The following is a 24309-nucleotide window of genomic DNA, read 5'->3' as shown; positions in this document are numbered from 1 at the left end:
GAGGGGAGCAGGGGGGTTTGAGGGGGGTGCAGGCCAGCGCACGGGAGCGTTTGATATCAATGACTCACCCCTTTCCCCAGGCGCTTCTTGATATCGTATTTCTGGGAGATGTGTTCCTCCACCTCGGGGACGCTCATTGTTTCGGGGGGTCAGCAGCGCAGAACCAGAGCTCCAGATAAAAGTGACGTCTTTAGGAGGCCATCAGTGTGTCAGGGACCCTGCAGAGCGATGTCCAGCGTCCTACAACCGGACACAGAACGTTACAATCCCACGTCTTATTCTTTACTGTGTGAGGAGAGCAGCACGAGGTCAGAGGAAGGGTCAGCAGGGAATGTGACCGGTGTGAGGAGAGCAGCACGAGGTCAGAGGAAGAGTCAGCCGGGAATGTGACCGGTGTGAGGAGAGCAGCACAAGGTCAGAGGGTCAGCCGGGAATGTGACCGGTGTGAGGAGAGCAGCACAAGGCCAGAGGAAGGGTCAGCAGGGAATATGACCGGTGTGAGGAGAGCAGCACGAGGTCAGAGGAAGGGTCAGCCGGGAATGCGACCGGTGTGAGGAGAGCAGCACGAGGCCAGAGGAAGGGTCAGCCAGGAATGTGACTGGTGTGAGAGCAGCACGAGGCCAGAGGAAGGGTCAGCCGGGAATGTGACCGGTGTGAGGAGAGCAGCACGAGGCCAGAGGAAGGGTCAGCAGGGAATGTGACCGGTGTGAGGAGAGCAGCACGAGGCCAGAGGAAGGGTCAGCAGGGAATGTGACCGGTGTGAGGAGAGCAGCACGAGGTCAGAGGAAGGGTCAGCCGGGAATGTGACCGGTGTGAGGAGAGCAGCACGAGGTCAGAGGAAGGGTCAGCCGGGAATGTGACCTGTGTGAGGAGAGCAGCGCGAGGCCAGAGGAAGGGTCAGCAGGGAATGTGACCGGTGTGAGGAGAGCAGCACGAGGCCAGAGGAAGGGTCAGCAGGGAATGTGACCGGTGTGAGGAGAGCAGCACGAGGTCAGAGGAAGGGTCAGCAGGGAATGTGACCGGTGTGAGGAGAGCAGCACGAGGCCAGAGGAAGGGTCAGCAGGGAATGTAACCGGTGTGAGGAGAGCAGCACGAGGTCAGAGGAAGGGTCAGCCGGGAATGTGACCGGTGTGAGGAGAGCAGCACGAGGTCAGAGGAAGGGTCAGCAGGGAATGTGACCGGTGTGAGGAGAGCAGCACGAGGCCAGAGGAAGGGTCAGCAGGGAATGTGACCGGTGTGAGGAGAGCAGCACGAGGTCAGAGGAAGGGTCAGCAGGGAATGTGACCGGTGTGAGGAGAGCAGCACGAGGTCAGAGGAAGGATCAGCAGGGAATGTGACCGGTGTGAGAGCAGCACGAGGCCAGAGGAAGGGTCAGCAGGGAATGTGACCGGTGTGAGGAGAGCAGCACGAGGTCAGAGGAAGGGTCAGCAGGGAATGTGACCGGTGTGAGGAGAGCAGCACGAGGCCAGAGGAAGGGTCAGCCGGGAATGTGACCGGTGTGAGGAGAGCAGCACGAGGTCAGAGGGTCAGCCGGGAATGTGACCGGTGTGAGGAGAGCAGCACGAGGCCAGAGGAAGGGTCAGCAGGGAATGTGACCGGTGTGAGAGCAGCACGAGGCCAGAGGAAGGGTCAGCCGGGAATGTGACCGGTGTGAGGAGAGCAGCACGAGGTCAGAGGAAGGGTCAGCAGGGAATGTGACCGGTGTGAGGAGAGCAGCACGAGGCCAGAGGAAGGGTCAGCAGGGAATGTGACCAGTGTGAGGAGAGCAGCACAAGGCCAGAGGAAGGGTCAGCAGGGAATGTGACCGGTGTGAGGAGAGCAGCACGAGGTCAGAGGAAGGGTCAGTCGGGAATGTGACCGGTGTGAGGAGAGCAGCACGAGGCCAGAGGAAGGGTCAGCCGGGAATGTGACCGGTGTGAGGAGAGCAGCACGAGGCCAGAGGAAGGGTCAGCCGGGAATGTGACCGGTGTGAGGAGAGCAGCACGAGGTCAGAGGAAGGGTCAGCCGGGAATGTGACCGGTGTGAGGAGAGCAGCACGAGGCCAGAGGAAGGGTCAGCCGGGAATGTGACCGGTGTGAGGAGAGCAGCACGAGGCCAGAGGAAGGGTCAGCCGGGAATGTGACCGGTGTGAGGAGAGCAGCACGAGGCCAGAGGAAGGGTCAGCCGGGAATGTGACCGGTGTGAGGAGAGCAGCACGAGGCCAGAGGAAGGGTCAGCCGGGAATGTGACCGGTGTGAGGAGAGCAGCACGAGGTCAGAGGAAGGGTCAGCAGGGAATGTGACCGGTGTGAGGAGAGCAGCACGAGGCCAGAGGAAGGGTCAGCAGGGAATGTGACCGGTGTGAGGAGAGCAGCACGAGGTCAGAGGAAGGGTCAGCAGTTAATGTGACCGGTGTGAGGAGAGCAGCACGAGGCCAGAGGAAGGGTCAGCAGGGAATGTGACCGGTGTGAGGAGAGCAGCACGAGGCCAGAGGAAGGGTCAGCAGGGAATGTGACCGGTGTGAGGAGAGCAGCACGAGGCCAGAGGAAGGGTCAGCAGGGAATGTGACCGGTGTGAGGAGAGCAGCACGAGGTCAGAGGAAGGGTCAGCAGGGAATGTGACCGGTGTGAGATCAGCACAAGGCCAGAGGAAGGGTCAGCAGGGAATGTGACCGGTGTGAGGAGAGCAGCACGAGGCCAGAGGAAGGGTCAGCCGGGAATGTGACCGGTGTGAGGAGAGCAGCACAAGGCCAGAGGAAGGGTCAGCAGGGAATGTGACCGGTGTGAGGAGAGCAGCACAAGGCCAGAGGAAGGGTCAGCAGGGAATGTGACCGGTGTGAGGAGAGCAGCACGAGGCCAGAGGAAGGGTCAGCAGGGAATGTGACCGGTGTGAGGAGAGCAGCACGAGGCCAGAGGAAGGGTCAGCCGGGAATGTGACCGGTGTGATGACAGCAGCACGAGGCCAGAGGAAGGGTCAGCCGGGAATGTGGCCGGTGTGAGGAGAGCAGCACGAGGCCAGAGGAAGGGTCAGCAGGGAATGTGACCGGTGTGAGAGCAGCACGAGGCCAGAGGAAGGGTCAGCAGGGAATGTGACCGGTGTGAGAGCAGCACGAGGCCAGAGGAAGGGTCAGCAGGGAATGTGACCGGTGTGAGGAGAGCAGCACGAGGCCAGAAGAAGGGTCAGCAGGGAATGTGACCGGTGTGAGGAGAGCAGAAAAAAGACAGAGGAAGGGTCAGCAGGGAATGTGACCGGTGTGAGGAGAGCAGCACGAGGCCAGAGGAAGGGTCAGCAGGGAATGTGACCGGTGTGAGGAGAGCAGAAAAAAGACAGAGAAAGGGTCAGCAGGGAATGTGACCGGTGTGAGGAGAGCAGCACGAGGTCAGAGGAAGGGTCAGCAGGGAATGTGACCGGTGTGAGGAGAGCAGCACGAGGCCAGAGGAAGGGTCAGCCGGGAATGTGACCGGTGTGAGGAGAGCAGCACGAGGCCAGAGGAAGGGTCAGCCGGGAATGTGACCGGTGTGAGGAGAGCAGCACGAGGTCAGAGGAAGGGTCAGCAGGGAATGTGACCGGTGTGAGGAGAGCAGCACGAGGCCAGAGGGTCAGCCGGGAATGTGACCGGTGTGAGGAGAGCAGCACGAGGCCAGAGGAAGGGTCAGCAGGGAATGTGAACGGTGTGAGGAGAGCAGCACGAGGTCAGAGGAAGGGTCAGCAGGGAATGTGACCGGTGTGAGGAGAGCAGCACGAGGTCAGAGGAAGGGTCAGCAGGGAATGTGACCGGTGTGAGGAGAGCAGCACAAGGCCAGAGGAAGGGTCAGCCGGGAATGTGACCGGTGTGAGGAGAGCAGAAAAAAGCCAGAGAAAGGGTCAGCAGCCAATCCACCCAGTATATATTTACACAAACACACAGTATACATCCCCACACGTGAGGTATATATTTACACACGGTACATATGTGTGTACAAATATAGTATATATATATATATATACACACATACATACATATACACACACAGACATACATACATACAGTGCAGAATAAATTAGTTCTTCAGTATTAGGCGATACCTTTTTTATTTGGACTAACACGCTTGCAAAATGATGCAGGACACCCTGTGCTCAGGGTTGGAGAGTTGGTGATGTCACCTCTCTCAGCGGCAGCGTGGACGCAGCCCAATTTTGCAAGCGCGAGCTGTTGAAAATGTGTAAGTATTTAGTATTTAGACATATTTGTATTTACATTGTATATACCGTTTAATAAAGGTTTTTTTTTTTTTCATGGGATTTTGATTACATCAGGCAGGGGGGGCCCGAGCAATTTCATGGATGAAAAGGGGGGCTCGGCATAAAAAGTTTGCTCACCCCTGTACAGTCTGTGCATATTCATTCTGCCCTGAAGTTTTTTGGCTGGTTTCCCCAATGTAGCACCCTTGGTCACATGTGTTGCACTGAATCATATAAACCACATTCCTGGATGTGCCGCAGTATGATCCTTTAACATTGAGAGTTCCATGGTTGTGACTGGCTGTGGGATCTTGGCATATATGTTTGCAGAGTTTGCAGCGTTTGTTGTTGCACGGTTTTGTGCCATTATCAGTGTCTTTAAAATCGTTGTGAAGTTTTCTGCTGACTAATTTCTGTTTGAGGTTTGGTGGTTGCCGGAACGCAAGAATGGGAGGTTTCGGAAAGATTTCTTTTACTGTCACATCCTCTGCCAGCATGGGTTGCAGATCTTTGATTATTTTTCGTACACCCTCTAGGGTAGGGTTGTATGTGGCCACATAATGCAGATATGGGGTTTCTCACACACTATCCCAATGGTTTGTAATTATCCTGCCTGCCTCTCTTATCCACACCTTCTCCCCCCCTATTCCCCCCCACAGCATCCCCCCCCCCATGCTGTTCCTTGTCACACTTCCATAGCTTCAAACACTTTTTCACCGCACCTTATCTACAGTACATCTCTGCTGGTTTTTTTTTGGCTCTCCCTTACTCTGTTTCAGCCATAGATTCCTTTGCAAATCAGTATTGCCGACCTGAGGAAGAGAGAAGAACTCTCGAAAGCTTGTCCTATGATATCAATTGTTAGTCCAAATAAAAAAAGGTACCACCTAATACTGAAGAACTCATTTATTTATTTACTTCGTTTTTCAAACATAGCTTCTCCATTTTGGCTTTATTTGTGTTAAATAAATCATGACACGGTGTAATATGTCATGTACACACACACACACACACACACACACACACACACACAGTGTAATATGTCATGTGTTGTTGTTCACCTGAGGTTGTATTTACCTAATGTTAAGACCTGCTAAGGAACAGATGATTGTTATTATGTCCTGATATGTAACACCATGGAATTCAGAGGGTGCACTTTCTTTTTCACATGATAATATACATACATACACACACACACACACAGTTTATATTCACACGCACACATACGTATATATTTACACACATACACAAAATTAATATTAACATGCACACACATATTTACACATAAATATATATATATATATATAAATATATATACAGCTCAACCCCCTTATAACGCTGTGCTTCGGGTCCAAAGAATCACATCGCATTATAAGCGGATCGCGTTAGAAATAACGTATAATTGTATGCATTGTACACTAAAGTATTTAAGATACCAATAATCGTATTGTAAAGTATTCATAAATATGAAAATTAGGAGCCACGCTTGCATCGCGTTATAAGCGGATTCGCGTTGTAACGGATCGCGTTATAATGGGGCTGAGCTGTATTTACACAGTTTTATATTCACACGTATATATTTACACAGTTTTATATTCACACACGTATATATTTGCACACACACACAAACAAAGCAAGTCCTCTATAAAGCACTCAAATTGATCAAAATAATATATGAATAAATAGATGTACATTATTAGTAATCACAGAAAAAAACAAAAAACACATAAAAAATAATTAAAACAAGAAAAGTGACGCCTCTAAAATCCTATTATTTACTATAGACCAAATGGAAATAGAACTTAATAAATATGAGTCAGAGATCTCAACATTAAAAAATGAATAAGTTTATGCGTGATCGTTCTGATTCCAAACAGGATAAAGTGTATAAATGGTGTAATCAAAAACAAAATACTAGAAGCCAAAACAAGAAACAAGGTGGCTCCGTGGTATCACCATCTGGAGCAACCACTCCTGATACTATGCCCAAAAAAGGTTCAAAATATGGTAGGCCTTTTTTATCCAAGGGAGCAGCGCATGCCACGTGGGGAGGACAAGACGGGGAAGAAAAAAGGCTAAGGGACAGAAACACGGATGGCTACAAGGGTCAAAAAGAACAGAAGAAGAAACGGAAATGAATCCCTTAACCATTTTGAATTTGTCAGAAATTGTTCTGACACCTGTACAGACCCAGGTATCACAGGTCTGTCTTTTGCGCTAACCCACAAATGTGACAATTTTGAGTTGATAAAAGACGTACAAACTCTTTTGCAGGAAACTTGTTACACAAATATTATTTAAAATCATCAGTGGAAATGGAAAATATGATTCCTAACGATGTGATATTAAAGTGGTGCAGGAAGGAGGGGTTTGGGTTTTTAAAGCACTGGGACTCCTTTTCTGAGAGGTGCCATCTATATTCTAGGGACGGATTGCACCTCAATGAAGAGGGATCTTCTGTGCTAGGGGGGAGAATGCTAAAAAGGTTGTAGGAGATTTTAAACTAGGATGGAGGGGGGAGGGGAATGAAACAGATAATGAACTAAATGGAATAGAGGAGGATTCAAGGTGGTATGGAGGTAGAATGGGGGCAAGTGCGAGTTTGACAAGCAGTGAGACACCCATAGTAAATACAGATAATACTAGAAAACTTCTAAAGACTAAACCAAGTAGGAGCAGAAAGGAAGGAGCAGATAAGATAATAGTACAGGCAGAAAACAAACTGAAATGCATGCTTGCTAATGCAAGAAGCCTGACAGATAAAATGGGGGAGCTGGAATTAATAGCTGCAAGGGAGCAGTATGATATCATAGGCATTACTGAAACATGGTGGGATGAAACTCATGACTGGACAGTTAATTTAGAGGGTTATTCCCTTTTTCGGAAGGATCGAACAAATAGAAGGGGAGGGGGAGTATGTTTATATGTTAAACCGGATCTAAAACCTATTATAAGGGATGATGTCTATGAAGGAAATGATGAAAATGTAGAGACTTTGTGGATAGAAATTCGCATTGGAGGTAAAAGTATAAAGAAAATGTTTGTGGGAATATGCTATAAACCACCAAATATCTGTGAGATTGAGGAAGCTAAAATACTTTTGCAAATGGAAAAGGCATCAAAACTGGGTCATGTTTGCATAATGGGGGATTTTAATTATCCAGACATAGACTGGGGCAATGAGATTAGCGTTACAACAAAAGGAAACGGGTTTTTGGGGGTGCTTAAAGACAATTATATGACCCAAACTATTGAGGAACCAACCAGGACAGGGGCAATACTGGATTTGCAAGAGAAACAAAAACTGTATGGTCCTCAAACATAAGCCACTGGCTGTGTAAGCCTATAAAGAATAAATACTGTGTAATGTGCCTTGAAGTATCCCACATGAATGATCAGACCAAATATCAAAATGATGACCACACCAACCTCCACTATATTCCGAATAGCTGGATAGAGTTCCACTTCTTGATTAGTGAGAACTCTCGCTGGCTAGTGACCAGACATAAACATCTATGTGGATAAGTATAAAAGGTGTAAAGAGTAGAATAACTTGACAAGGTGCACCCTGATAAAGAGCGTGTAGCTCGAAACGCGTTGGTGGGGGCCTTTGGGCGCGTTTTTGTAGCATATGCACTGATCCATTAAATAGTTTTATTCTTCTGCAGTTTTTTCTACTGTTGTAAGTAGTGCTCCAATTCTCCTTCACTTGCTCGTTTCAATGCTGGATTTGGTCATATCAAACAATGTAGAAGTAATAACAAATATTCAAGTCCTGGAACATTTGGGTAACAGTGATCATAACATGGTCTCATTTGAAATAAATGATCAAAAAATAGATTTCTTGGGTTCAACAAAGACCTTAAACTTTAGAAAGGCAGATTTTAATAAACTGAGGTCTAATCTAGTAGTAATACAATGGGATGATGTTTTTGCAGGAAAAATGTAGAAGATAAATGGGCAGTCTTTAAAACATTGTTAGAAAAGCACACTTATCTGTGTATACCCTTGGGTAATAAGTATAAAAGAAATAAGTCAAAACCAATGTGGCTAAATAAACAGGTAGGGGAGGAAATGGACAAGAATAGGAAGGCGTTTAGATTCTTTAAGTCAGAAGGGACAGAGACATCGTATCAGAATTATAAGGAATGCAACAAAAATTGCAAAAGGCCAATCAAATTAGCAAAAATGGATAATGAAAAAAGGATTGCAATAGAAAGTAAGGTCAACCCTAAAAAGTTCTTTAAGTACCTTAATAACAAAAAAATGAGAAAAGAAAATATAGGACCCTTTCAGTGTGAGATGGGTAGGCAAATTATTGGAGATAAGGAAAAAGCTGAGGAATTAAACAAATTCTTTGCCTCTGTGTTTACCAGGGAAGAATCAAGTTCAATAGTAGTGCCGCAGGAGGAAGCCACAACCTCCATATTAATGAACAATTGGTTAACTGAGGAAGAAGTTCATAAGCGACTTGAAAAAATTAAAGTAAATAAGGCACCTGGCCCCGATGGCATACATCCAAGAGTTCTCAAGGAGTTAAGCTCAGTAATAGCCAAACCATTATATGTAATATTCAAGGACTCCATTTCCACAGGCTCAGTACCACAAGATTGGCGTAAAGCAGATGTGGTGCCTATATTTAAAAACGGGGCTAGATCACAATCGGGGAATTACAGACCTGTAAGCCTGACTTCAATAGTAGGGAAACTACTTGAAGGTTTAATACGGGATAATATTCAGGAATACCTAATGGAAAACAAAATTATTAGTAATAGTCAGCATGGATTTATGAAGGATAGATCTTGCCAAACTAACCTTATTTGTTTCTTTGAGGAGGTAAGTGGGAAATTAGACCAGGGTAATGCAGTTTATGTCGTCTACTTAGATTTTGCAAAGGCTTTTGATACGGTTTCACACAAGAGGTTGGTGTACAAAATAAAGAAAATTGGACTCAGTAATAATATATGCACCTGGATTGAAAACTGGTTAAAGGACAGACAACAGAGGGTTGTCATAAATGGAACTTTTTCAGGTTGGGCTAAAGTCGTGAGTGGAGTACCTCAAGGATCGGTACTGGGACCCCTGCTTTTTAACTAGAGAAGAGCCACCAAATTAATAAAGTGGATGGACAATCTAACTTATGAGAAGAGGCTAGCTAAATTAGATTTATTTACATTAGAAAAGAGGCGTCTAAGAGGGGATATGATAACTATATACAAATATATTCAGGGACAATACAAGGAGCTTTCAAAAGAACTATTCATCCCATGGGCAGTACAAAGGACTCGGGGCCATCCCCTAAAGTTGGAGGAAAGGCAATTTCACCAGCAACAAAGGAAAGGGTTCTTTACAGTAAGGGCAGTTACAGTGTGGGATTCATTACCCATGGAGACTGTGATGGCAGATAGAATAGATTTGTTCAAAAAAAGGTTGGACATCTTTTTAGATGGGAAAGGTATACAGGGATATACCAAATAAGTATACATGGGAAGGATGTTGATCCAGGGATTAATCCGATTGCCAATTCTTGGAGTCAGGAAGGAATTTATTTTTCCCCTTATGAGATATCATTGGATGATAGGACACTGGGGTGTTTGTTTGCCTTCCTCTGGATCAATATACTGTAAGTACAGATATAGGATAAAGTATCTGTTGTCTAAATTTAGCATAGGTTGAACTTGATGGACGTACGTCTTTTTCAACCTCATCTACTATGTAACTATATGTAACTACTATGTAACTATGTAACAATGTAACTACTATGTAACTACTATGTAACTATATGTAACTGTGTAACTATGTAATGTGCGAATGTTTTTTCCTAGCTCACTCTTTGACTTTTTACATGCATTTTATATCACGGCGGTTTAGTTCCACCATATGCAGCTGAGCGAGTATCTGTTTTACCTGGTTGGTTTCCCTTCTATCTGAGGGTTATTTACGCTTTACCTAGTTCAGTATCAGCCTATTATTTATTTAGGTAGATCTTTTATGTATAGTTTATACATCATCTTGGCATTTAATTTACTTGTCTCATTAGGCTATTTACATATAGTATTTTCTCCTGTTATTCTTTATATCCTTTTTTGACTTTGGTTATCGGCATCATTCTAATAGGAGTTTAGCACCATCACTTTTCATCTTTTACTTATTTTTTCTGTGATTACTAATAAAGTCCATCTGTTTATTCATATATTATTTGAGTGCTTTATAGAGGACTTGCTTTGTTCTTTTTGTGTGTTCTATATGCTACTTGTCCTTAGCATAACCAGAGGCAATTATTGCCTGATTTCTGGGATATTGACATATCTGGGATTGGTAAGGGTGATAAGATTGCGACACGACTTCATGTGTTTGATACACACACACACACACACACACACACACACACACACACACACACACACACACACACACACACACACACACACACACACACACACACACACACAAAGCCAGCAGTACAACCAACTTCACACTGATGATACCCATTAAGGGTGAAACATGTCTGTGAGTGGTTCCTCTGGCTCTGCATCTGATTCCCATGCTGTGCTTTAAAGCTGTGTTAACAGCGAGCATTCGCTTATATGGGCTCCATGTAACAATGTGTTTTCAGACAAAAGGTGACGCATTGTGTGCTCATTTGCATGTCATTTCCCAGAATCCCCTGCTGCAGTGGAAGCACTGTATGCTGGGTGGTAATGGTGAAAGGCAGGGCTGCAGACCTGAGACATGTGAATGTGCTCACAAGTGAGCTTTTTATTTGCGCTATATATAGTTTTGTATGTCTTTATTTATATAGCTCCATTAATGTACATAGCGCTTCACAGCAGTAATACACGTGGTAATCAAATAAATAGCAGATAATATAAATAACAGATCATGGGAATAAGTGCTTTAGACATTAAGGAAGAGGAGTCCCTGCCCCGAGGAGCTTACAGTCTAATTGGTAGGTAGGGAGAACGCACAGAGACAGTAGGAGGGAGTTCTGGTAAGTGCGTCTGCAGGGGGCCAAGCATTATGTATCATGTGTTCAGAATATCCACAGTGCTATTCATATGCTTCTTTAAGCAAGTGTGTCTTAAGGTGGGTCTTAAAGGTGGATAGAGAGGGTGCTAGTCGGGTACTGAGGGGAAGGGCATTCCAGAGGTGCGGGGCAGTGAGATAGGTTTAAAGGCGGGAGAGGGCTTTAGATACAAAGGGGGTAGAAAAAAGACATCCTTGAGAAAAACGCAAGAGTCGGGATGGTGCATAGCGAGAAATTAGGGCTGAGATGTAAGGAGGGGCAGAAGAGTGTAAAGCTTTAAAAGTGAGTAGGAGAATTGGTGAGTGTATGATACAGGATTTGATAGGAAGCCAGGAGAGGGATTTCAGGAGGGGAGACGCGGAGACAGATCTAGGAAAGAGTAGAGTGATTCTGGCAGCAGTGTTTAGGATAGATTGTAGGGGAGACAGGTGAGAGGCAGGAAGGCCGGACAGCAGGAGGTTACAGTAATCAAGACTGGAGAGAATGAGGGCCTGAGTCAGAGTTTTAGCAGTCGAGCAACAGAGGAAAGGGCGTATCTTTGTGATATTGCGGAGGAAAAAGCAACAGGTTTTAGAAACGTTTTGAATATAAGAGGAGAATGTGAGAGAGGAATCGAGTGTGAACCCTAAGCAGCGTGCTTGGGCTACTGGGTGAATGATCGTAATTCCAACAGTAAAATCGGGGGTTGAAAAGTATATTTGTGTGTCGTCAGCATAGAGGTGATATTTAAACCCAAGAGATGTTATTAGGTCACCTAGAGAGAGTGTGTACAGAGAAAAGAGAAGAGGTCCCAGGAGGGAGCCCTGGGGTACCCCCACAGAGAGATCAATAATATAGATTATCTTTAACTGTGCATGCAATGTCTTGTATATACACTGGCGACACACTTTATTCGAGCTTGGCTAGTCCCACGAATTCGGGTATACCCGGGTGTATTGAGGTTTGTGACTGTTTTCTGCCCGAGTGCATTGAGTTATTTTCCAAGCAGGGATTGAAGCATTTTATTCCCGCTGGCTGCAATACTGCACAGTATATATATATATATACTGCATTACAATTCATGAATTTATGCCATCTGGTAGACACGCGAAGCATTGCAGCCTATTAAATCCTAATCATTATCATTTAACAGATCAGCCGCCCATCAGCCAGGCATGAACCCAGGCTGGGAAGGCAAACGCAACGGGGCTTGTCAGAGGTGAGGAGCGGCGCATTCCCGTTATCTGCCAGGTACATACTGGGTATTTGCTCGAATAAAGTGTGTCGGTGCAGTAATGTATACCCTGTTCATTTATGTAACTGTACTTGTAACCATGTATTATTTGTTTTACTCTGTGCCCTGGACATACTTGAAAACGAGAGGTAACTCTCAATGTATTACTTCCTGGTAAAATATTTTATAAATAAATAAATCAATAGAGGAGGAGGTGTTAGCAGAAGAGACACTGAAAGTACGATGGGAGAGGTAGGAGGAGATCCAGGAGAGAACTTTGTTCTGAATACCAAGAGTATGGAGAATGTGAAGGAGAAGAGGGTGGTCCACGGTGTCAAATGCTGCAGAGAGGTCGAGTAATATGAGCAGAGTGTAATGACCTCTGTCTTTGGCAGCATGGAGGTCGTCAGTTATTTTAGTGAGGGCTGTTTCCGTGGAGTGAGCCGTGCGGAAGCCAGATTGTAGAGGGTCTAGGAGAGAATAGGTGTTCAGAAAATGGAGCAAGCGAGAGAATACAAGACGTTCAAGGAGTTTAGAGGCAAAAACCAGGAGGGAGACAGGTCGATAGTTAGAAAGACAGGTAGGGTCAAGCTTGCTGTTTTTGAGTAATGGTATAACTGTTGCATGTTTGAAGGAGGATGGAAAGGTACCAGAGCAGAGGGAGGAGATAAAAATGTGTGTGAGCGTAGGGATTATAGTAGGAGCAAGAGGTTTTAGGAGATGGGAGGGAATGGGGTCAAGAGGGTAAGTGGTAGAGGGAGAAGAGGAGATCAACAATGACACATCCTCCTCTGAGACAGTGGAAAAAGAGTCAAGGAAGGCAGGAGGAGAGTTAGGAAGAGGTGTAGGATGGGAGGAGGAAACAGAGGGGATGTTCTGATGTATGGATTCCACCTTTTGCTTAAAATAGTCAGCAAAGTCCTGAGCCGAGATGGAGGAAGAAGAGGCAGCAGAAAGTGGTTTGAGTAGAGAGTCAAAGACAGAGAAGAGTCGACGTGGGTTAGACTTGTGCGTGTTCATTAGAGAAGAGAAGTCGGCTTGTTTAGCTTGCGAGAGGGCAGAGTTGAAACAGGATAGCATAAATTTGTAGTGAATGAAGTCTGCGGGAGTATGAGATTTCCTCCAGAGGAACGAGTGGAGGAACACAGCATGCGCGTGTGGGAATTTAGCCAGGGTCTGGGGTTAGAAGGACGAGGACGGCAGAGAGAAAGTGGGGCATGTAGATCAAGAGAGGAGGATAAGGCAGAGTTGTAGTTCCTAACCAGGTTGTATATATAGATATAGCTATATATATATATAGAGAGAGAGAGAGAATCAAAAAATAAATAGATGATACCGTTCTGTGGCTAACGAAATGCTTTTATTTGTACGAGTTTTCGAGATACACTGATCTCTTCTTCCGGCGATGTTACAATGAATGAAGCAAGCAAAGGGTATACTTAAAAACAGTGTCTCCCGCTCCACACACACCTTTTGTAAAGCACTGTATACACTGTGGGCTCTCCATTCATTTATATTCACACACACACACACACACACACACACACACACACACACACACACACACACACACACACACACACACACACACACACACACACTCTTGCATCACTAACTTTCAGGAACCATTTAACACCTCTAGCCATATATCACATCCACACAGGGGGAGGGACAAGCACAGATAACATTCCAAGAGACACTGTTTTTAAGTATACCCTTTGCTTGCTTCATTCATTGTAACATCGCCGGAAGAAGAGTTCAGTGTATCTCGAAAGCTCGTACAAATAAAAGCATTTCGTTAGCCACAGAACGGTATCGTCTATTTAATACATACATACATACATACACACCTCACCTCGGGTCCCAGATACAGTCAGAGAGGTGGGTGTGTAACATACACACACATATTTATATTTACATACATATATTTACATTTATATTTAAACACAGAGAATTGAACTGCAGGGAAGAACAGGCTGGGTTTAGACCAGGAAGAGGGTGTACGGACTGTGGAGAAATTGTGGGTAACCAGTGCATTAATAAAGGCAGTGTGCTCGGTTGGTTACCCCTATTTCGTATTGGGGATGAAGGAGTTAATTGGATGTGCACTGTACATGTGTGATTTTTCCCTCTGCCCTTATTGTCCCCATTTTGCAGGAGTGTATGTGCCTGCAATAGTGTATAGCCTAATACACCGACGTTACTGGCTTTGGACACAAGATGCCGCTGCGAACGCTAAACCGCAAGTTAAGTGGATAAGCGTGGCGCGGTCTCTTTGTTCCATTGCCAAGTATAGGTATCCGTTGCTGAGACTGGAAGCCGTAACCGCAGAGTCAATTGAATCAAAGGCTTGCGGTTTCCCGTCTCAAGTGGTGCGCGGATACAATGTATCTCCGTCCCGGTTAGTAAGCGTAACTTCAATGGCGGCTGCTCAATTGGCGTTGGGACTAGATCAATTGATGTGGGAGAAACCGCAAGTCAATTGACGGGAGAAACCCATAGACCAGCATTGCCAGTCAAGGAGAAGCTATAACTCGGGAACGGAAAGGGTTCAAACCCTGAAATGTGGTGTGCAGTCCCAGAGTAGCATCCCAAGCACACACACATAAAAATTATACCTGTGGGATAAGGGGAAAACATATTTTTAATAAAGTGGAATTTTGGTTGCAGATTTAAAAGGACAGGCAGGATGCATTTTTTCTATTCGTCTTTGAAATGCAGCCAGTGACCAAATGTTTTTACATACATGAGCTGGGGGCTCTTCCTACCCAAACTTCACAGACAACCCCCCACCCCCCCCCCCCCCCACTTGAGGCAACACCTATGGGTCTGGGGAAGATTTGCAGTTGAAAGACCCAAGAGCTGCAAAGTGAGAAATAGCCAGGATGGTTGCTCAATGAGAGATCCTGGGCTAGTTCACACCTTGGGGGACAAACCCTAGCCTGGGAGACGCCAGGTAAACAGGGGAGTGCACCTATGCCAAGTAGCCCAGGTGGCGATGTCGCACCGGCGCTGTAGTAACAGGAAATCCCAGATTGCCACTTTGCAAACTGTGGGCAAGTTGGGGATTGGGGAATGAGAACATTCCCACGAGGGGGATTGGGTGGGCATGTTGGAGATAGGCTCTCAAACCCTATAAACATGCTGCCCAAGCTATCCCCGTTGTCTTTCGTTTTCCATTCTACAATGTGAGCGGATTTCCATCAGTTTTCTAACAGCGGAGAAGAGCAGCAACGATCCTGGGACGCAAAGAGTCTTATCAGCACCGTAACCAAAAACCTAACTCTGCGCCAGGACTCCGCTATTGCTGGGGGTATCTATCAGACCCCAACGGACCCGAAAGAACTTTGCACTACTCACAGAAGGATCGGGCTGGCAATTTGCACCTTTAAAGGACAATTTAAAGGACAATATCCTGCTGCTTTGCACTTTTCTGGACATGCTACCCCGTTCCCCTATTCAGGAAGTGTTTGTTAAGTATATTCTGAGGTTGTCGTGTGTCTGTCTGGTAAGGAAATAAATGACAATTTATTTTGCTCAACTTGTGTGCTAAATGTAGTGCCCACAAAAATAAAATTGTATTACAGGTCTGTCCCAGTGACACGGACCAAATTTTCACACTCCGACAACAAGCAGAAATACGACTCTGCTACAAAAAAAGATACCTTTATGGTATTTTTTGACTTCTCGTGCGCTTTTGACAGTGTAGATCACCCATCGCTATGCTGCGCCCTCAAGGCTGATACGGTACCACATGCCACACTCAATGTGTACGAGCTTTTTATGAAGGAGGTACAAGCAGAGGGGCAACATATCCGCGCCACTCTCCATACCCATGGGAGTCAGAAACATGGGCAACATATCCGCGCCACTCTCCATATCCACGGGACCCAGAAACATGGGCAACATATCCGCGCCACTCTCCATACCCACGGGAGTCAGAAACATGGGCAACATATCAGCGCCACTCTCCATATCCACGGGAGTCAGAAACATGGGCAACATATCCGCGCCACTCTCCATACCCACGGGAGTCAGAAACATGGGCAACATATCCGCGCCACTCTCCATATCCACGGGAGCCAGAAACATGGGCAACATATCCGCGCCACTCTCCATATCCACGGGAGTCAGAAACATGGGCAACATATCCACGCCACTATCCATATCCATGGGAGTCAGAAACATGGGCAACATATCCGCGCCATTCTCCATATCCACGGGAGTCACACACATGGGCAACATATCCGCGCCACTCTCCATATCCACGGGAGTCAGAAACATGGGCAACATATCCGCGCCACTCTCCATATCCACGGGAGTCACACACATGGGCAACATATCCGTGCCACTATCCATATCCACGGGAGTCAGAAACATGGGCAACATATCCGCGCCACTCTCCATATCCACGGGAGTCAGAAACATGGGCAACATATCTGCGCCACTCTCCATATCCACGGGAGTCCCACACATGGGTAACATATCCGCGCCACTCTCCATATCCACGGGAGTCAGAAACATGGGCAACATATCCGCGCCACTCTCCATATCCACGGGAGTCAGAAACATGGGCAACATATCTGCGCCACTCTCCATATCCACGGGAGTCAGAAACATGGGCAACATATCCGCGCCACTCTCCATACCCACGGGAGTCACACACATGGGCAACATATCCGCGCCACTCTCCATATCCACGGGAGTCAGAAACATGGGCAACATATCCGCGCCACTCTCCATATCCACGGGAGTCAGAAACATGGGCAACATATCTGCGCCACTCTCCATATCCACGGGAGTCCCACACATGGGTAACATATCCGCGCCACTCTCCATACCCATGGGAGTCACACACATGGGCAACATATCCGCGCCACTATCCATATCCACGGGAGTCAGAAACATGGGCAACATATCCGCGCCACTCTCCATATCCACGGGAGTCAGAAACATGGGCAACATATCCGCGCCACTCTCCATACCCACGGGAGTCACACACATGGGCAACATATCCGCGCCACTCTCCATATCCACGGGAGTCACACACATGGGCAACATATCAGCACCACTCTCCATATCCACGGGAGTCAGAAACACGGGCAACATATCCGCGCCACTCTCCATATCCACGGGAGTCAGAAACATGGGTAACATATCCGCGCCACTCTCCATATCCACGGGAGTCAGACACATGGGCAACATATCCGCGCCACTCTCCATATCCACGGGAGCCAGAAACACGGGCAACATATCCGCGCCACTCTCCATACCCACGCCACTCTCCATACCCATGGGAGTCAGAAACATGGGCAACATATCCGCGCCACACTCCATATCCACGGGAGCCAGAAACATGGGCAACATATCCGCGCCACTCTCCATATCCACGGGAGCCAGAAACATGGGCAACATATCCGCGCCATTCTCCATATCCACGGGAGTCAGAAACATGGGCAACATATCCGCGCCACTCTCCATATCCACGGGAGCCAGAAACATGGGCAACATATCCGCGCCACTCTCCATATCCATGGGAGTCACACACATGGGCAACATATCCGCGCCACTCTCCATATCCATGGGAGTCACACAAGGTTGTATAATATCGCCTATATTATTCAATATTACCATGGATTGGATTCTCAGAAAAACATTTAAAGACAGGCCTGGCGTACAAGTGGGAAGTGAGTTTTTTCTCACGGACCTTGTATACGCCGATGACATTGTGTTCTTATCGGATACAGCCCAAGAAACTTTGAACGACATGCAAGCCAATGCAAAGAAGCTCGGATTATCCATGAGAACGGAAAAGACGAAATACATATTTACCGGTACCCAACAGATTCAACTTCAACAGGACGGCAACCCAAACGAGCGAGTGGACTCATTCAAATACCTAGGGTCTATTATTGATAGCCAAAGCATAGCAGCTACGAACGACAGCAAAAGCCGCATCGGTAGCGCACCTGCAGCGTTCGCCTCCTTAAAGAAATGCTCATGGAACCAACAGGACGTGACAAATGTAACACACATGCGAATTTTTAACGCCTCAATACGCACCATTTTAGTGTATGGCTCAGAAACAGGGACACTACTCAAAAGCGATATGAACCTACTCTAACGATTCCAACTAAAATGTCTACGTAACATACTCCATATTACGCTACGAGACCGATGGGAAAATGAAGATGTACGGTTAGCCTGTCAAAACCAATCCACAATCGACCAGTACAATAAGCGACAAAGACTTAGGTGGTTTGGCCACGTCTGCCGTATGGACATCACCAGACTACCACACCAGCGCCTCAACACCCCACGACCCATAGGCTGGAAAGTGGACTGAAATGCTCCAAATAAAATGTGGTCGAACCAGGTGGTGCAAGATCTCAAACCGCTCCACTTCAGCCGTAGCCCAAAAAGCCGCCCTAAATCTAGATCAATGGCGCGGAATCACTAGAGACGTATTGAACATTCTGCCGCGGCCTCCACAACGCATCACTCCTTACCTTATACAGGATGGAGCAATGTCCTTTACGGATTGCATCCATCCATATATTTACACACAGTTTATATATACACACACACACACTACATATATTTACACACAGTTTATATACTCTCACACACACACACACACGATACGTATATATTTACACACAGTTTATATATATATATATATATACACACACACACGATACGTATATATTTACACACAGTTTATATACACACAACCATATATATTTACATACACACACACCACACATTTACATACTTACACGCCACACACATATATTTAGATACACACACACACACACACACACACATATATATTTACACACACACACACACACACACACACACACACACACACACACACACACACACACACACACACACACACACACACACACACACACACACACACACACACACATATATATTTACATACATACAATATAAATATATATATACACCACACACAGTTACACAAATACACAGTTACACAAATACACAGTTTATATATACACACACACACAATACGTATATATTTACACACAGTTTTTACATACATCCATATATATTTACATACACACACACACATATATATAAGACAAATCACCAAAAAATCTACTCGCCACCTAGTACCAAACGTGTGCTGCTTGGGCCAATATTTACTCGCCCGGGGGTTAAATCCACTCGCCCGGGGCGAGCAAATGTATAGGTTTGTCGAACACTATATATATATAAACTGTGTGTAACTGTGTATTTGTGTAACTGTGTGTGGTGTGTATATATGTATATGTATATCTATACATACATACACACCACACACAGTTACACAAATACAATTACACAAATACACAGTTACACACAGTTTATATATATATATACACACACACACACACACACACACACACGATACGTATATATTTACACACCGTTTTTACACACACATCCATATATATTTACATACACACACATTTACATACTTACACACCACACACATATATTTAGATACATAAAACACACACACAAACACACACACACACACACACACACACACACACACACACACACATTTACATACACACACATATATATATATATTTACATACATACACACCACACACAGTTACACAAATACACAGTTACACACCACACAGTTACACAAATACACAGTTACACACCACACACAGTTACACACCACACACAGTTACACACACCACACACAGTTAGTTACACACCACACACAGTTAGTTACACACCACACACAGTTACACACCACACACACAGTTACACACCACACACAGTTACACACACCACACACAGTTAGTTACACACCACACACAGTTACACACATACAGTTACACACCACACACAGTTACACACCACACACAGTTACACACCACACACAGTTACACACCACACACAGTTACACACCACACACAGTTACACACCACACACTGTTACACACCACACACCACACACTGTTACACACCACACACTGTTACACACCGTTACACACCACACACCGTTACACACCACACACCGTTACACACCACACACTGTTACACACCACACACAGTTACACACCACACACAGTTACACACCACACACAGTTACACACACCACACACAGTTACACACACCACACACAGTTAGTTACACACCACACACAGTTACACACCACACACAGTTACACACATACAGTTACACACCACACACAGTTACACACCACACACAGTTACACACCACACACAGTTACACACCACACACAGTTACACACCACACACCACACACTGTTACACACCACACACAGTTACACACATACAGTTACACACCACACACAGTTACACACCACACACAGTTACACACCACACACAGTTACACACATACAGTTACACACATACAGTTACACACCACACACAGTTACACACCACACACAGTTACACACCACACACAGTTACACACCACACACAGTTACACACCACACACAGTTACACACCACACACAGTTACACACAGTTACACACCACACACTGTTACACACCACACACTGTTACACACCACACACCACACACAGTTACACACCACACACAGTTACACACCACACACTGTTACACACCACACACTGTTACACACCACACACAGTTACACACCACACACTGTTACACACCACACACTGTTACACACCACACACTGTTACACACCACACACTGTTACACACCACACACAGTTACACACCACACACTGTTACACATCACACACTGTTACACACCACACACTGTTACACACCACACACAGTTACACACCACACACAGTTACACACCACACACAGTTACACACCACACACAGTTACACACAGTTACACACACCACACACAGTTACACACCACACACAGTTACACACCACACACAGTTACACACCACACACAGTTACACACCACACACAGTTACACACCACACACAGTTACACACCACACACAGTTACACACAGTTACACACCACACACTGTTACACACCACACACAGTTACACACCACACACAGTTACACACCACACACTGTTACACACCACACACTGTTACACACCACACACTGTTACACACCACACACAGTTACACACCACACACTGTTACACACCACACACTGTTACACACCACACACTGTTACACACCACACACTGTTACACACCACACACTGTTACACATCACACACTGTTACACACCACACACAGTTACACACCACACACAGTTACACACCACACACAGTTACACACCACACACAGTTACACACAGTTACACACACCACACACAGTTACACACCACACACAGTTACACACCACACACAGTTACACACCACACACAGTTACACACCACACACAGTTACACACCACACACAGTTACACACAGTTACACACCACACACTGTTACACACCACACACTGTTACACACCACACACAGTAACACACCACACACAGTTACACACACAGTTACACACCACACACAGTTACACACCACACACAGTTACATACCACACACAGTTACACACCACACACAGTTACACACCACACACAGTTACACACCACACACAGTTACACACAGTTACACACCACACACTGTTACACACCACACACGGTTACACACCACACACTGTTACACACCACACACTGTTACACACCACACACTGTTACACACCACACACAGTTACACAGTTACACACCACACACAGTTACACAGTTACACACCACACACAGTTACACAGTTACACACCACACACAGTTACACACCACACACAGTTACACACCACACACACAGTTACACACCACACACAGTTACACAGTTACACACCACACACAGTTACACAGTTACACACCACACACAGTTACACAGTTACACACCACACACAGTTACACACCACACACACAGTTACACACCACACACACAGTTACACACCACACACACAGTTACACACCACACACACCACACACTGTTACACACCACACACAGTTACACACCCCACACACAGTTACACACCCCACACACAGTTACACACCCACACACAGTTACACACCACACACACAGTTACACACCACACACACAGTTACACAGTTACACACCACACACTGTTACACACCACACACTGTTACACATCACACACTGTTACACACCACACACTGTTACACACCACACACTGTTACACACCACACACTGTTACACACCACACACTGTTACACACCACACACTGTTACACACCACACACTGTTACACACCACACACTGTTACACACCACACACTGTTACACACCACACACTGTTACACACCACACACTGTTACACACCACACACTGTTACACACCACACACTGTTACACACCACACACTGTTACACACCACACACTGTTACACACCACACACAGTTACACACCACACACTGTTACACACCACACACTGTTACACACCACACACAGTTACACACCCCACACACAGTTACACACCCCACACACAGTTACACACCCCACACACAGTTACACACCCCACACACAGTTACACACCCCACACACAGTTACACACCCCACACACAGTTACACACCCCACACACAGTTACACACCCCACACACAGTTACACACCACACACTGTTACACACCACACACAGTGACACACCACACACAGTGACACACCACACACAGTTACACACCACACACAGTTACACACCACACACTGTTACACACCCCACACACAGTTACACACCCCACACACAGTTACACACCCCACACACAGTTACACACCCCACACACAGTTACACACACCACACACAGTTACACACACCACACACAGTTACACACACCACACACTGTTACACACCACACACACAGTTACACACCTGGTGTGTCGGTGCCGCGGGGAATGCTGGGACAGTAAAGGAAAAGACGCTGTTGTCCGCGGTTGCCGTGGCAACGACCGGCTCCAAACTTTGCGCAGGCGCACAGGCCTGTTCTGGCAAAGAACCAATGGGAATGCAGGGGCGGGGCTAAAGGTGATAACACGGGAGAGGGGCGGTGTGATGCCCATGTCCCCGCCTCCACTGCCGTGACGTATTGACGTTCAGCCAGATGTGATGCCTCATGTAGCGTGACGTGATGACGTTTCCCGGAAGACGCTTTGGATTTAGCCCAGCAGCCCACAGGGACAGAGAGTGAATACCTCCACCCCACAGTGCGCATACCTCCCCCTCACACTGTGCATACCTCCACCCCACAGTGCGCATACCTCCATCCCAGTGCGCATACCTCCACCCCACAGTGCACATACCTCCCCCTCACAGTGCGCATACCTCCCCCTCACAGTGCGCATACCTCCACCCCACAGTGCGCATACCTCCCCCTCACAGTGCGCATACCTCCCCCTCACAGTGCGCATACCTCCACCCCACAGTGCGCATACCTCCCCCTCACAGTGCGCATACCTCCCCCTCACAGTGCGCATACCTCCCCCTCTCAGTGCGCATACCTCCCCCTCACAGTGCGCATACCTCCCCCTCACAGTGCGCATACCTCCACCCCACAGTGCGCATACCTCCACCCCACAGTGCGCATACCTCCCTCTCAGTGCGCATACCTCCCTCTCAGTGCGCATACCTCCCCCTCACAGTGCGCATACCTCCACCCCACAGTGCGCATACCTCCCTCTCAGTGCGCATACCTCCCTCTCAGTGCGCATACCTCCCCCTCACAGTGCGCATACCTCCCTCTCACAGTGCATATACCTCCACCCCACAGTGCGCATACCTCCCCCTCACAGTGCACATACCTCCACCCCACAGTGCGCATACCTCCCCCTCACAGTGCGCATACCTCCCTCTCACAGTGCGCA

The 24309-nt window shown here is 46.7% G+C and overlaps 1 long non-coding RNA gene across 2 annotated transcripts in view; it reads right to left on the bottom strand.

Annotated features, from left to right (window-relative positions):
* Positions 1-23409, bottom strand: part of LOC142485184 (uncharacterized) — a 32327-nt gene extending 8918 nt beyond the window's left edge. The window contains exons 1-2 of one of the 2 annotated variants that reach the window (XR_012798361.1): positions 23321-23409; positions 69-240 (exon numbers count right to left, since the gene is read on the bottom strand). This is a non-coding gene — a long non-coding RNA (uncharacterized LOC142485184). Of the gene's footprint in view, positions 1-68; positions 241-4921; positions 5007-23320 lie in introns of those variants that run through there. The other variant, XR_012798362.1, reaches the window with a different exon arrangement.
* Between the last annotated feature and the right edge of the window lie 900 nt (positions 23410-24309).

Source organism: Ascaphus truei, unplaced genomic scaffold (assembly GCF_040206685.1).
Source record: "Ascaphus truei isolate aAscTru1 unplaced genomic scaffold, aAscTru1.hap1 HAP1_SCAFFOLD_538, whole genome shotgun sequence".
NCBI classification, from domain to species: Eukaryota; Metazoa; Chordata; class Amphibia; order Anura; family Ascaphidae; genus Ascaphus; species Ascaphus truei.
Note: the sequence above shows the minus strand (reverse complement) of the source record. Positions and strands in the feature narration are given on the sequence as shown.